Source organism: Gorilla gorilla, chromosome 10 (assembly GCF_029281585.2).
Source record: "Gorilla gorilla gorilla isolate KB3781 chromosome 10, NHGRI_mGorGor1-v2.1_pri, whole genome shotgun sequence".
Classification (NCBI taxonomy): Eukaryota; Metazoa; Chordata; class Mammalia; order Primates; family Hominidae; genus Gorilla; species Gorilla gorilla.
The window spans coordinates 142,179,596-142,192,313 of record NC_073234.2 but is presented as its reverse complement, the minus strand read 5'-3'; the positions used below and the strand labels follow the sequence as shown (position 1 = coordinate 142,192,313).

General features: G+C 40.8%; 1 long non-coding RNA gene across 1 annotated transcript in view; it reads right to left on the bottom strand.

Moving 5' to 3' along the window:
- Window positions 1–12,718, bottom strand: part of LOC129525784 (uncharacterized) — a 29,419-nt gene that overhangs the window by 4,433 nt on the left and 12,268 nt on the right. The window contains exon 4 of the long non-coding RNA XR_008670253.1: window positions 7,269–7,374. This is a non-coding gene — a long non-coding RNA (uncharacterized lncRNA). The remainder of the gene's footprint in view (window positions 1–7,268; window positions 7,375–12,718) is intronic.

Here is a 12,718-nt window from a genome sequence, read left to right as displayed (position 1 = left end):
TAATCCTCTACAGAGTTTGCAAAGTGTTCTAAAGAAACCTTCCTTCCTCCCTTCCCTCCCCTCCCCTCCCCTCCCCTCCCCTCTCTTTTCTTCTTTCCTCCATCTCCCTGCAAAATGTTCACAGGGTCAAAAGTGCTCAGTAATGGTTTACAGGGCAGACTTTTAAGAGAGAGACATCCATATTGGCTAAACTAACTAAGCACCAACTTTGTGCTGAGCGCTGCTTTAAGAGTCGTACTTTCATCATCTTATTTAACTACAACAAACTCTCATTCTTATTTAACAACAACGACCTTCCTCATTCCCGTTTTAGAGATGAGGAAAGTGAAGCTTGGTGCTCAAGAGCTTGTGCGATGTATACTTAGAGAGATAGTGGTGGGGCTGGGATCTAAATCAGACAGGTCTGACTCCAGGTCCCAAGTGCCTGAGACACCATAGCATGAGATGAAGTGCTAAGATCACTTCAAGCGTGATGCAGGGAGGGATTGGAGGAAAGTGATGTGAGTTACATTTGCACCACAGATGACTGGCCTGTGGTGGATTACTGTGCCAGGGAGATTGTTTTCCTCTGTGCTGCCTCGCTACCAGGTGGTTATTAGAGTTCCAAATGAGAAAGAGAAAGAAATCACTCTAGCAGCCAATCACGCACATTCATATGGAAACATTCCCTGTGATTCAGTGGTGCATTAGTAGTGCCTGTAAACCAGAGGAAATAAAACTCAAAAAGTCTCACATGGCATGGAACATTAGGAGTTTCAATATCAAGAAGTATTATGGGGCCGGGCACGGTGGCTCATGCCTGTAATCCCAGCACTTTGGGAGGCCAATGTGGGTGGATCATTTGAGGTCAGGAGTTCAAGACCAGCCTGGCCAACATGGTGAAACTGTCTCTACTAAAAATACAAAAATTAGCCAGGCAGTAGTGGCATGAATGTAATCCCAGCACTTTGGGAGGCCAAGACGGGTGGGTCATTTGAGGTCAGGAGTTTGAGACCAGCCTGGCCAACATGGTGAAACCCTGTCTCTACTAAAAATACAAAAATTATCCGGGCAGTAGTGGCGTGACTGTAATCCCAGCTACTCAGGAGGCTGAGGCAGGAGAATCACTTGAACCTGGGAGGTGGAGGTTGTGGTGAGCTGAGATTGGACTGCTGCACTCCAGTCTGGGTGACAGAGTGAGACCGTGTCTACAAAAATAAAAAAAGTAAAAATAAGAAGTATCACAGTAGGGCAGTTTGAAAACAGGCTAATTTATAACAGCTCAAAAGTGTCAAATTGGTTCAGATTCTTTCTGTGCTTTTGCTTTGCTGTCTTTATCTTATCGACTAGGTCCTTAGGCTGGATCCCTTACAGTCAGCAGAATGGTTGCTCATGTTCCGGGGATTTTGTCAAAACTGGACAGGCGTTCTAAGTGTCTCCTTTTTTCAGTAAGAGAACTTTTTTAAAGGAAATTCCCAGCAGAAGTTCCTTTGCATCTGATTGTCCAGAACCAGGTCTCATGCCCAACAATCACTGGCAAGGGTAGAATCTGGGTTCTACCTTTTCTGGGTTTACCCCTGGGCCAAGGATGGAGTCACCTTCCATGAAGGGTGAATGGACTTTGGTTAAGAAGCCAATTGTCCTGCCTTGTGAGTTAAATAACTTTCAAGCAAAGTATAGAACTATTCGGGAGTTCACCTTCGGCTGTCTTTCCCTTGTCTCTGTAACATGGTCTGCGGTCCCTAAAACACACAGCTGAGGCACATTTTACACACCAGCAGAACCTGCCCAGTGAGCTGCTGTTAGCAGCCCAAGTGAGTTCTCAAAAGGCTGAATTATTTCTTTTACCCAGACCAGATCCACCTGGGACAGTGAAAAATTTACTTATCACTCAAGTTACCACAGCTGTTTTTTAAAAAGACCTACCGGGAACACTTCAAAATCCTTTTCTGTTGGTGTCTATTGAGAAACCCGGTGATTACTCCTCAATTTCAGTAGTTCTGCACTGGATTTACACTACAGATAATTGGGAAGAACATGTTTTTATTGAGTGGAATTTTGGTGCCAATCTACTCTGTAGACGCTCACCTGGGACCTCTCTGCTTGTGTGTGGTGCATGTTATGTCTCCGGCAGAACATCTTTGGGTTTTGGATTGTAATCAAGGAATGTCTAGGCACACGTGTTTTGTTCTTCTGTAAAAGTTTTTCATCTTTATTTCCTTTTTTGGTGGAGAAAAGGAGCTTGCTAGGTTGCTGAGACCACATGTGCTTTTTGTTTTTTTGTTGCTTATTTTTTTTATTTTTATTTATTTATTTACTTTTGAGACGAAGTCTTACTCTGATGCCCAGGCTGGAGTGCAGTGGCATGCTCTTGATTCATTGCAACCTCTGCCTTCTGGGTTCAAGTGATTCTCCTGCCTCAGCCTCCCAAGTAGCTGGGATTACTGGCATGCATGACCATGCCTGGCTAATTTTTGTATTTTTAGTAGACACAGGGTTTCACCATGTTGTCCAGGTCTCGAACTCCTGACCTCAGGTGATCCGGCTGCCTCGTGAGTGGAATTCTGGTGCTAATCTACTCTGTAGACGCTCACCTGGGGCCTCTCTGCTTGTGTGTGGTGCATGTTATGTCTCCGGCAGAACATCTTTGGGTTTTGGATTGTAATCAAGGAATGTCTAGGCACACGTGTTTTGTTCTTCTGTAAAAATTTTTCATCTTTATTTCCTTTTTTGGTGGAGAAAAGGAGCTTGCTATGTTGCTGAGACCACATGTGCTTTTTCTTTTTTTGTTTTCTATTTTTTTATTTTTATTTATTTATTTTTGAGACAAAGTCTTACTCTGATGCCCAGGCTGGAGTGCAGTGGCATGCTCTTGACTCATTGCAACCTCTGGCTTCTGGGTTCAAGCGATTCTCCTGCCTCAGCCTCCTGAGTAGCTGGGATTACTGGCGTACACACCTGGCTAATTTTTGTATTTTTAGTAGACACGGGGTTTCACCATGTTGACCAGGCTGTTCTCGAACTCCTGACCTCAGGTGATCCACTGGCCTCGGCCACCTCGCCCAGCCCACATGTGTTTTTTCTATCAACAACTTTTAAAAAGGGAGAGAAGGTTGTAACAGGATCGCTAAGTACTGGATCTGCTTGTGCCTTGTGACTACAGCCCTTCAGTGAAAAGGGCTGATGCATTTGATTATGGAATCATCAGGTGTTGTGCTGGAGAAACTAGTTTAAAAACCTCAACATGTGAGTTTTGCAAACGTAGCCCTTAGAATTTAAATCAGTACCATCTTTCCTACCTTTTCCCCAGGAAAATACACCGTGCATTCACAAAGTCCTCCAGGCCATGAGTCTGCCTGCTTTCCAATTGCATATTTACCGCCTATCAACAAATTGGTTGCCAGTGTCCAGCCGTAATTATCCTTGGATCTTGGTTATAATTTTAGCCTGAGGTGAGGTTCACTGCAATATCATGAATAACTCTTGGGCTCTCGGGTTCTTACGGAAGATTCTAAGTTAGAAAGCTTTTATTTGGGGAATTAAATACAGTGCTGGATATTCATGCTTTTTAAAAAAAGATTTTTTTCTTTCTCTAAATGTCAGCTTTTCTAGTGCATGACTTCATATTTATTTATAGGTCATGGGCTATACAATTTCAGCCTATATAGCTCATAAAAATTGGTCAAATCAATTTAAAATAGTGCGTTGGGTGAACATAAGAATTTAAACTCAAATGTAAATTTTCTTTTACATTTGGAAGTAGAGAGGAAGGGTTTTTTTTTTTGGTATGGCATATTAATGTATGCTAACAGAGTAAAAATGTTATAATGCTAGACAAAATCTGAGCTGTATCTTGTGACTCAAATAATCTTTGACTTCTTTTTGAGAATAAGGTCAAGCATCAAAGAGAGGCCAGACAAGAGGTACCATTTCTTCGATTAGTCTGACCTCATGAGGAAAAACAGGTGTTGGTGAAGGGGTAGAGGAGTCCCCCACTAGGACAGAATCGGAGAAAGAGCCCTAGGTTGCCACTTGACAAATTTCTCAGCCCTCCATCCCTCCCTTCTCCCTTGCTTCCTTTCTGGCCTTCACCCTACATGGCTTTGTCCTCTGTCAGTGTGTCCAACATGCATATAATCCCACACTCCTTACATAGATCATTGTTTAGAGGAAACTTCCAAAGTGAAAGCAGCCTTGAGCCAAGAAGCCAAGAGCTGTCTTTGTTATTTAAGTTAGTCTTTCATTTCCTCGACCATGGATAAGCCACCCGACCTCTGGGTGTCAGTTGGCCCAACCACTGAATAAAGTGATTGCTGCTGCCTCTAACATGCTGTGATCTATTTTTGTAAGTAAATGATTTAAATACCTCCTAAGATGAAGGGAATGCACATTTTTGCCTCAGATAGAATTATAACCTTCAAATATAATTAGATTGATTATAGTGGTCTAATTTAACACTTGAATTCCTCAATCCTTTATATTCTACATTAATTTAAAGCTCCCACTTCCACCCTGGAAATCTTTTACCAACTGTGACTCGGGATGGTGCAGAGGGAATGAAACATAGTCATCTCAAATATATACATTTGCATGTAAATTGGAGTTCTTTCCTTCACTTTCTGTGTCCAGTGTGCAAGATGCGGTGAGCGAGTTAGGCTTGCGTTATTTGGTTCGTGCTGTGGCTTGGAGATGACACCCAAACCACGTACACTAGAGTTGAGAAAGTTTGGAATCTAAAAACCAAATCCAGAGATGTTATTTGAATGGAGGGGGTGGGGACAGGGATAAGGCCTGAGATGAGTAATGTCCCATTTCACTGTCTTCATTTCAATCCTGTCTTCCTTCCATGTAGCAGTGTCTAAGGGGCAAGGCAGGGAATGTGCCTGCTCATACTCCCATAAGGTTCTAATCATCGCTACCTGAATAGAACCTCACCAAATCTCTAGGCAAAATAGCTTTCTGGGCTCTGGGCTTCACCTGTGCCTAGGAACTCTAACCTGGTTTAAGGGCTGGATAGAGAACAACCCCACATCATCCATTCTATCCTCTGGATACCTCCTCCTCAATTCACTCCCTTGCCAACAGTCCTTTCACCTCCTGTATTGAGCATTCGTGCACAAAATTTGGCTTAGCAGTTCTATATCCTCAAGTTATGTTTCCCAGAGTCATTGCTGTTTTTTAAAAAAAGTTGTTTAGAAACTGCCCAAATCAACAGAAAACCACATACCACATGTTCTCACTTATAAGTAGGAGCAAAATGATGGGAACACATGGACACAGAGAGGGGAACAACACACACTGGGGCCTACTGGAGGGTGGAGAATGGGAAGAGGGAGAATGTCAGGAAAAATAACTAGTGGGTCCTAACCTTAATACCTGGGTGATGAAATAATCTATACGACAAACCCCCATGACACAAGATTACCTATAAAACAAACCTTCACATGTACTCCTGAACTTGAAAGTTTTTTAAAAAGACTGTAGAAAGAAAAAGAAACTGTCCAAATCAGGACAATTTGGAAAGCAGCTGCTCTTTGAGGTATTTCTGAGAAGCAACAGTAACACATAGGGTGGGGTCAATGGTCCCCCAACTTGAATTCACACCAAAGTTAAACAGAGTCACTTTGCCTTCCCAATTTCTGTTCTGAAAAAGTTCTTTACATCATTCAGGTCCTTTAAAATTAGAAGATGTGAGAGCATTTCATGGTTAAAATTCACTTTGACATAGATTTATTTTTCTTTTTATATCTAGGAATAGTCTAGGCCAGGTAGAATTTATTTTAGGTTGTTGAACAAAATACCACTTTGGGCTACCTGGTTCTATATATTCTATATTTATAGAAATTTACATTTACATTTGCTATAGTTGATGATTTGGCAATAAATGTTCAATGACAAATAGAATAATTATCATATGTCTATAGTGTGTCAATTTGCCTCCTAGTCTGCAAAAGGTAGTCTTGTTCTACATCTAGAAGAGATGTAAGACAAAACACAAACACACAACACAAAACTATTTTGTTTTCTAACAGTTGAAATGATTTCTAGTCTTGGCATTGGCTGAGAAGAGTGTGTTTAGAATATTTTTACATAAAGTGACTTTTTTGTTGTTATTATGTTTAGCTTCATAAAGAAACTGAAAATGTTGTTTTGCAGATTGTTTAATTAAAGTAAAGCATTATACACATGGCTTGTAAACATTTTAAAATTATATAAGAAGAGGAACTGGCCAGGTGCAGTGGCTCACATCAGTAATCTCAGCAATTTGGGAGGCCAAGGTGGGCAGATCACTCGAGGTCAGGAGTTTGAGATCAGCCTGGCCAACATGGTAAAACCCTGTCTCTACCAAAAATATAAAAACATAAAAATTAGCCAGGTATGGTGGCACATGCCTGTAGTCCCAGCTACTCAGGAGACTAAGGCGCCAGAATCACTTGAACCTGGGAAGCAAAGGTTGCAGTGAGCTGAGATTGCACCACTGCACTCCAACCTGGGTGACAGAGTGAGACTCTGCCAAAAAAAAAAAAAAAAGAGAAGTGGAGCTAACATGTCCAGTGAAATTGAATATGGAGATATGAAAGAGTTTTGTAATTTCACATGCTCTATTGTGTCACCCGGAACAAACAACAAATTACGGTAGGAACTAATGAGTCTAACTATCTACAGTCATCTTTGGAAAGAATGAGGCTTCTTTCCGTCCAGCCACCTAGTAGCTGTGGCTGGGCCAGTGATGGAGCTTGGAGGGTTTGCAGAATAATGTTAACATAGCCAGAAACTGCTCTTCTTAGAAAGACCTGCTTGCTGGCCATTGGCTGGTGTCTGGGTACTTTGCATTTGAGCTATTCCCTAAGTGATAATAATGACTCACTGTTTTTAGAATGTTTGTGCCAATCATGTGGCTTTTGCTGAACATCTGGTTTCTTTCTGTGAATCTGAAATTTTGAAACGTGATTGGCAGACTGCCTATGTGAGCAGGTCCAGATAAAAACCTTGGGCTTCCCCGGGCAGAAACCTTCTGAACATTTTGCAGAAAAGCTCACTCTGTGTAACTCTCATATAGGAGGAAGAAAGCATGACAAAGGCTGCCTATGAATTCCTCCAGACTCCCCCTGTGTCTTTGTCCCTTACAATCTGACTGTGTTGCCTCATTTTGCTGCTGTAATAAATATTAGCCAGGAGTACAACTCTATGCTGAGCCCCTTGAGTATTTCTAGTGACTCTCTGAACATAAGGGTGATATCAGGGTCCCCAATACAGAGGGGACCAAACCAGAAAGTAAGCATGGTTACCTTTCAGAACCCCACATACATCAACTTTAGGGGATGGTAGGACATCAAGATCTGGGCGGAAGAGAAGAGTCTTTGCGAATCATCTGCCTGTGATTTGCATCCTGTACTGGCAATGGAAAGATCATAGAATTCAATGAGGCATGAAATGGAAATGCTATAGGAATAAAGTAATAGATGAATGTAAAATGGTGTGATTTTGATGGATAAGGTTATGGTTTTGATGGATTCTAATGGAAAACAGAGTAAAACATATATGAGAGGTCTGAGTATATATAAAATATTTCATTTGAACTTTTGTCTTCTGAGGAGAAAAAATGCTAAAATGTGCAAAATATTCCTTTTTTAAAAAAATATAAGTTTAGAAATATGTAGAAATTTTAAAGGGAAAGTTGTTTGTTTGTTTGTTTGTTTGTTTGTTTGTTTGTTTTTGAGATGGAATCTCACTCTGTTGCCAGGCTAGAGTGCAGTGGCGCAATCTCGGCTCACTGCAACCTCCACCTCCTAGATTCAAGTGATTCTCCTGCCTCAGCCTCCCAAGTAGCTGCAATTATAGGCATGTGCCACCACACCCAGCTAATTTTTGTATTTTTAGTAGAGACGTGTTTCGCCCTGTTGACCAGTCTGGTCTCAAACTCCTGACTTCAGGTGATCCGCCCGCCTCAGCCTCCCAAAGTGCTGGGATTACAGGCATGAGCCACCGCTCTTGGCCTCTTTTTATCCCAAATTCCATTAATTATTAATACTTCTGAATATGGGATACATTATTGTCATGTTAGTTTTATTCCACTGCAAAAATATTCATATTGAAAATGTATAATATTCAACTCCCCAGGCAGCTACCTGTCCATGTGGTACCTTTGTAAAGTTAGAAAAGGCACCCCTTCCTCAAAGAGTTTGACTGCTGTCTTTCTGACAATGGTTATAATAAATACTGTACCATATTTCATTAGATGTAAGATGCTAGCATTGGTCAGACTTACTCTTATTTTATATACCATTAAGAAAAACAAACGCTGCCTACAAGATGAATTAGTTGTAAGATGCCCCTCATTGCAGATAATTGCTGAAATATAAATAAATGAAGCTACAATAGAGGATGTGAATTTTGCCTTGTTAAGACATACCCCTCTGCATGTGTGTGCCCTGCTAACTTCTCAGATCTTGTCTTCAATACCGTGTGCCTTTCAGAATGCTGACATTCCTTCATTTACCAAACACCCGAGCACAGGCTGTAGGTGCCAGCATCCCAAATCCTACTAAAAGTCATAAGTATAACAAAACCCAGTTCACAGAGTCAAGCCTATGTTCTGTAGCAGTCAGTACCAGGAGTGAGAACATATTCTTTGACTTGGAAAGGGGCAGTCCTGGGTCTGGGTCTGCAACTCCTTAGTTGTGTAGCATTGGGCTGGTCATGCCACCTGCTGAGCTCAGCTTCTTTCCCCTGAGAAAGGAGATCATAACATACGCAGCTCAGAGCTGATTGAGAACTTTCTGGGTTCATTAAGGAGCTATCTGTGCTTAGTAAATGCCTGTTCTATTTTACTTATTGAGAATTCTTTCTAAACCATCCAGAAGTGTGTTTTATTTGTTTGTCTCTAAGACACGCGGAAGAAGAAAAAAACATATATAAAATGCGACATTTTGAGGGTGGAACTGTTTATGCTGGCTTTAAGCTACTACCTCAGCTCCAGACCTGCCCTTTCACACCCTGATGTCAGGGCTGGAGCTCTGCAAACCACACCTCTGCTTTGCCGGCTGCTTTCTATTGGGCTCTGTCATTAGGGACACTAGAGGGAGAACTTGGGGGTAGAAGGGGAAAAGGATCTTGCTCTTTATGTCTTTCCTGCTGTTCCCCTATGCCATCCAGTAAATGGCCCTGCATGCTGGCAGCAGTCATTGATTCTAGCTTCCAGCTTCTTCCTACTGTCTGAGGCCAGCTTCAGCACAAGCTCGAAAGACATCAGCATCTCCTGGGCATTTTCATCTTTTCAGAGTCTGGGTCTCAGCTCCCTGGGGACCTTCCTCCCAGTTCTCAGGCATCGCTAGCAACTGGGTGGTAGTCTTTCTTCTGAATGGTGGGTCTTTGCTTTGCACAGTCCTCCAAGCTTCTAGGTTCCAATATAACTACATGTGTGGTTTTTTCTTGAAAGTTAAATAAAATATTTCATTTAAAGAGGCCTCTGTGTGCAGCAAATGCTAGTTTCATTTCACTCATTCATGGCACTTTAAGGACAAGTTGCAAGTATTTTATTTGCTAGTGTTCCAGGCATATCAGAACATAAAACATTCTTATTTAATGTGGAATATTTGTAGGAAGATCTGAGTGATTTTTACAGTGGATTCATTGAAAGTGATATTTAAAAGGTTTTATAGAGGAAATACATTATTATACCCATGCAGATACATCATAATCTAGATTGGAATGTAGCAGGAAACTGTTTGAAATATAAAATAATAGTCCATTAGCTCTGAGAAATGTAAAAATCACATAACTAAAAGAAATATATTGGCTTAAGTAAATACTGGTTCAAAGCAGACAAAAAAATGCCAAGAAAAATACTGCTAAGTAGATTCTTATCCCTTATTTGTGGTCTATAAAAGCAAATGGCAGCACTGCAGTTCAGGAAATATTGGTGACTAAAAAGCAAGTCTCAACGTAAAATCGTATGAAATAAGAACAAATGCCTTTACTTGAAAGCAAAGGAAATCAAGCAACAACAACAACAAAAACCTATAAATTTGACTGAATTCCCACACAGGCTGTGTTGCATATTGACAAGCCAATATTTTTGTATAAATCAGTACAAAACCTGTAAAAAAAAAAATTGAAGGTACCCCAAGGTCATTCTCATGTATGTAGTAAAAGCCAGTATTTGCTTGGCTATGAGCACATGAACAAGCAGCAAAGGGGAAAATAATTCTGATAGAAACCAGCCTAAACCATGCCTTCAAGAGCTTCCCGGAAATTCCATTCCTATTTGAGCCATGGTTTATGGCAGTGATCAATTTAAATCTAGTCAGAAAATAGTCCATAATTTACCCCCTGATTATCTAGGTGGCTAATACCTTATTTCTCAAGTAAAGAAAAGCAGCCGGATGCGGTGGCTCACGCCTGTAATCCCAGCATTTTGGGAGGCTGAGGTGGGTGGATCACCTGAGGTCAGGAGTTTGAGACCAGCCTGGCCAACATGGCGAAACCCTGTCTCCACTAAAAATACAAAAAAGTAGCTGGGCCTGGTGGTGGGCGCCTGTAATCCCAGCTACTTGGAAGGCTGAGACAGGAGAATCGCTTGAGCCCGTGAGACTGAGGTTGCAGTGAGCCAATATCATGCCATTGCACTGCAGCCTGGGTGACAGAGTGAAACTCCACCTCAAAAGAAAAAAACAAAAAAAGAAAAAGAAAAGCACGCAAGGGTAGAAATCACCAATCTTTTCTGTGATGTTTGTGTTTCCGTTTTCTGCCACCAGGGGCTAATGATGTTACCATGGTCTATAAATCCACTATTCCTCTTTCCTTCCCTGTTGGGCTTTCAATAGGCTTAGTTCACTAGACATGGGGTAAATATATTGCTTTTTGGTAAAGATGAGTTTTGCTTGCTGACAAATATGGTAGCTCCTTACAAAATGAGCAGTGATCAGAGACAGTGTAAGCTAGTAGAACAATACATTGCTGTAAGCTACCCCAAATTTATTTGATTCAGCTTGGGTTAAAATACAAGCTAATGTATTTTAGGACTCGACATTTTGTTTTACGTTTGTTGGACAGAACATTTGAGAACAAATTTAAGAAGCTACTGACACAAGTGTTTTCAAGGATTTTCTTCACTGATATTTAGCCTTTGTTTACATAGGGAAGAGGGAAGATTACCAGATAGTTTACATTCTTATTATCATGACATATATGTCATACTTAATTGATCCATATCATGGCATTATAGCTTTTGAATTTTTCTCTGTTTAGATAGGAAAATAAATTTTTCATTATATTGAAAGTTCATTTTAACTGCATCAAGAACTATTGGCTTTATTACTGAGACTATGAATGTTTATTACAGGAAACTTTATTCAGAAAACTTTCTTCACTGTAATTGGAAACCGAGTTTGCCACCAAAGGCTGATTAAACCCAACAACTATTCCTTTAAACTGCTGACTCTTCCTTTGGTTTACACAGCCAAGATAAAAGAGATTGAACAGAATCTTTTCCTTGACCTTGAGAAATGAATGACTTTCACAGGTGAAAAGGATGGACCATGTCTGACAATTTAAACAGTCAATTCACCTTCTCCATGAGCCTCAGTGAATTAACAATATTTTCAACCCCTTTATGACTCTTCAAGAAGAAATAGGGCGGTTAACCTGCATTTTACATAGGCTTTCTGCTGTTTATCTTTTCAGCCCTTTATATATGGCCTTCTATTGTTTCTCTTTTCTGCCCCTGAGAAGCTTCCTCTGATACCTCTCACTGGAAGATTTGATTGTATTGGAAGAGGGAAGGAATCTCACAGGAGGAGATCAGTATGGTTTTACCTTGTATCTGTGCTATCCATGCCTCATTTCCCTTTCTGTATTCTGTTGTGGGCAGAATCCAGGGACAAGTTGTCTTGGCATTGTCATCTTGCACAGAACAGCACCCTGAGCATAGTAAGTAGTTGGAAATAGTAACTTGAGTGCATGGCTATCCTACTACAAATTATTTCTTAATGCCCATCTTTCACGGGTATCATGGAAAATCAGGATTACGCATCACCTATAATGGAACTCATCACATTCCCCGTGCTCATTTTCCGGGTCTCCTGAATCAATGGATGGCTCTGCCTTGTATTCAGTGCTAAAAAATGGAATTCTCCAGTGAGAGCTCTCTCATCTCATGACCAAGTCCAGCCATGGTCTGCTGCCTCTATCCCATAAATGTCCTTCAATTCCAGCCTTTTGTACAATTTCCAGTTCAAACTAGCCAGTGTATCTCAATTCATCTTTTGTTCCCTACTGGGTTTCTCTTACAGCAACCAAATCTGATTATAGTATTTCCTTACTTAATGTCTTTCTGTGGCTCACAACTTACTTTTCTAAAACGATCTTGATTCTTCCAATAGCTGAAAAGATTTAATATGTCCCAGCCTCTGCTGACCTCTCTGGCCTCATCTCACCTTACCCTCATTCTTGAGAATCTTTGTTTTATTTTGTTTTTGCAGAGTGGCCATTGTGATTTATTTGTCAGTTCATGAAAAGCACTGGACTTCTCATCCGGGGCATGTGTCATTCCTTCTTTCTGATTCCCTTTTTATAGAATGTTCTGATTACTCACTCATCCAGTTGATTTCACTTATTTAAAAAAATTTCAGAACAAATGTCACTTCCTGAATGGATTTTCCTGATTACACAAATTTGTCTTGACTCTCCTGTCATATGTTCATTCCCCTAGGTTTGATCTTGTATATATACTAAATCT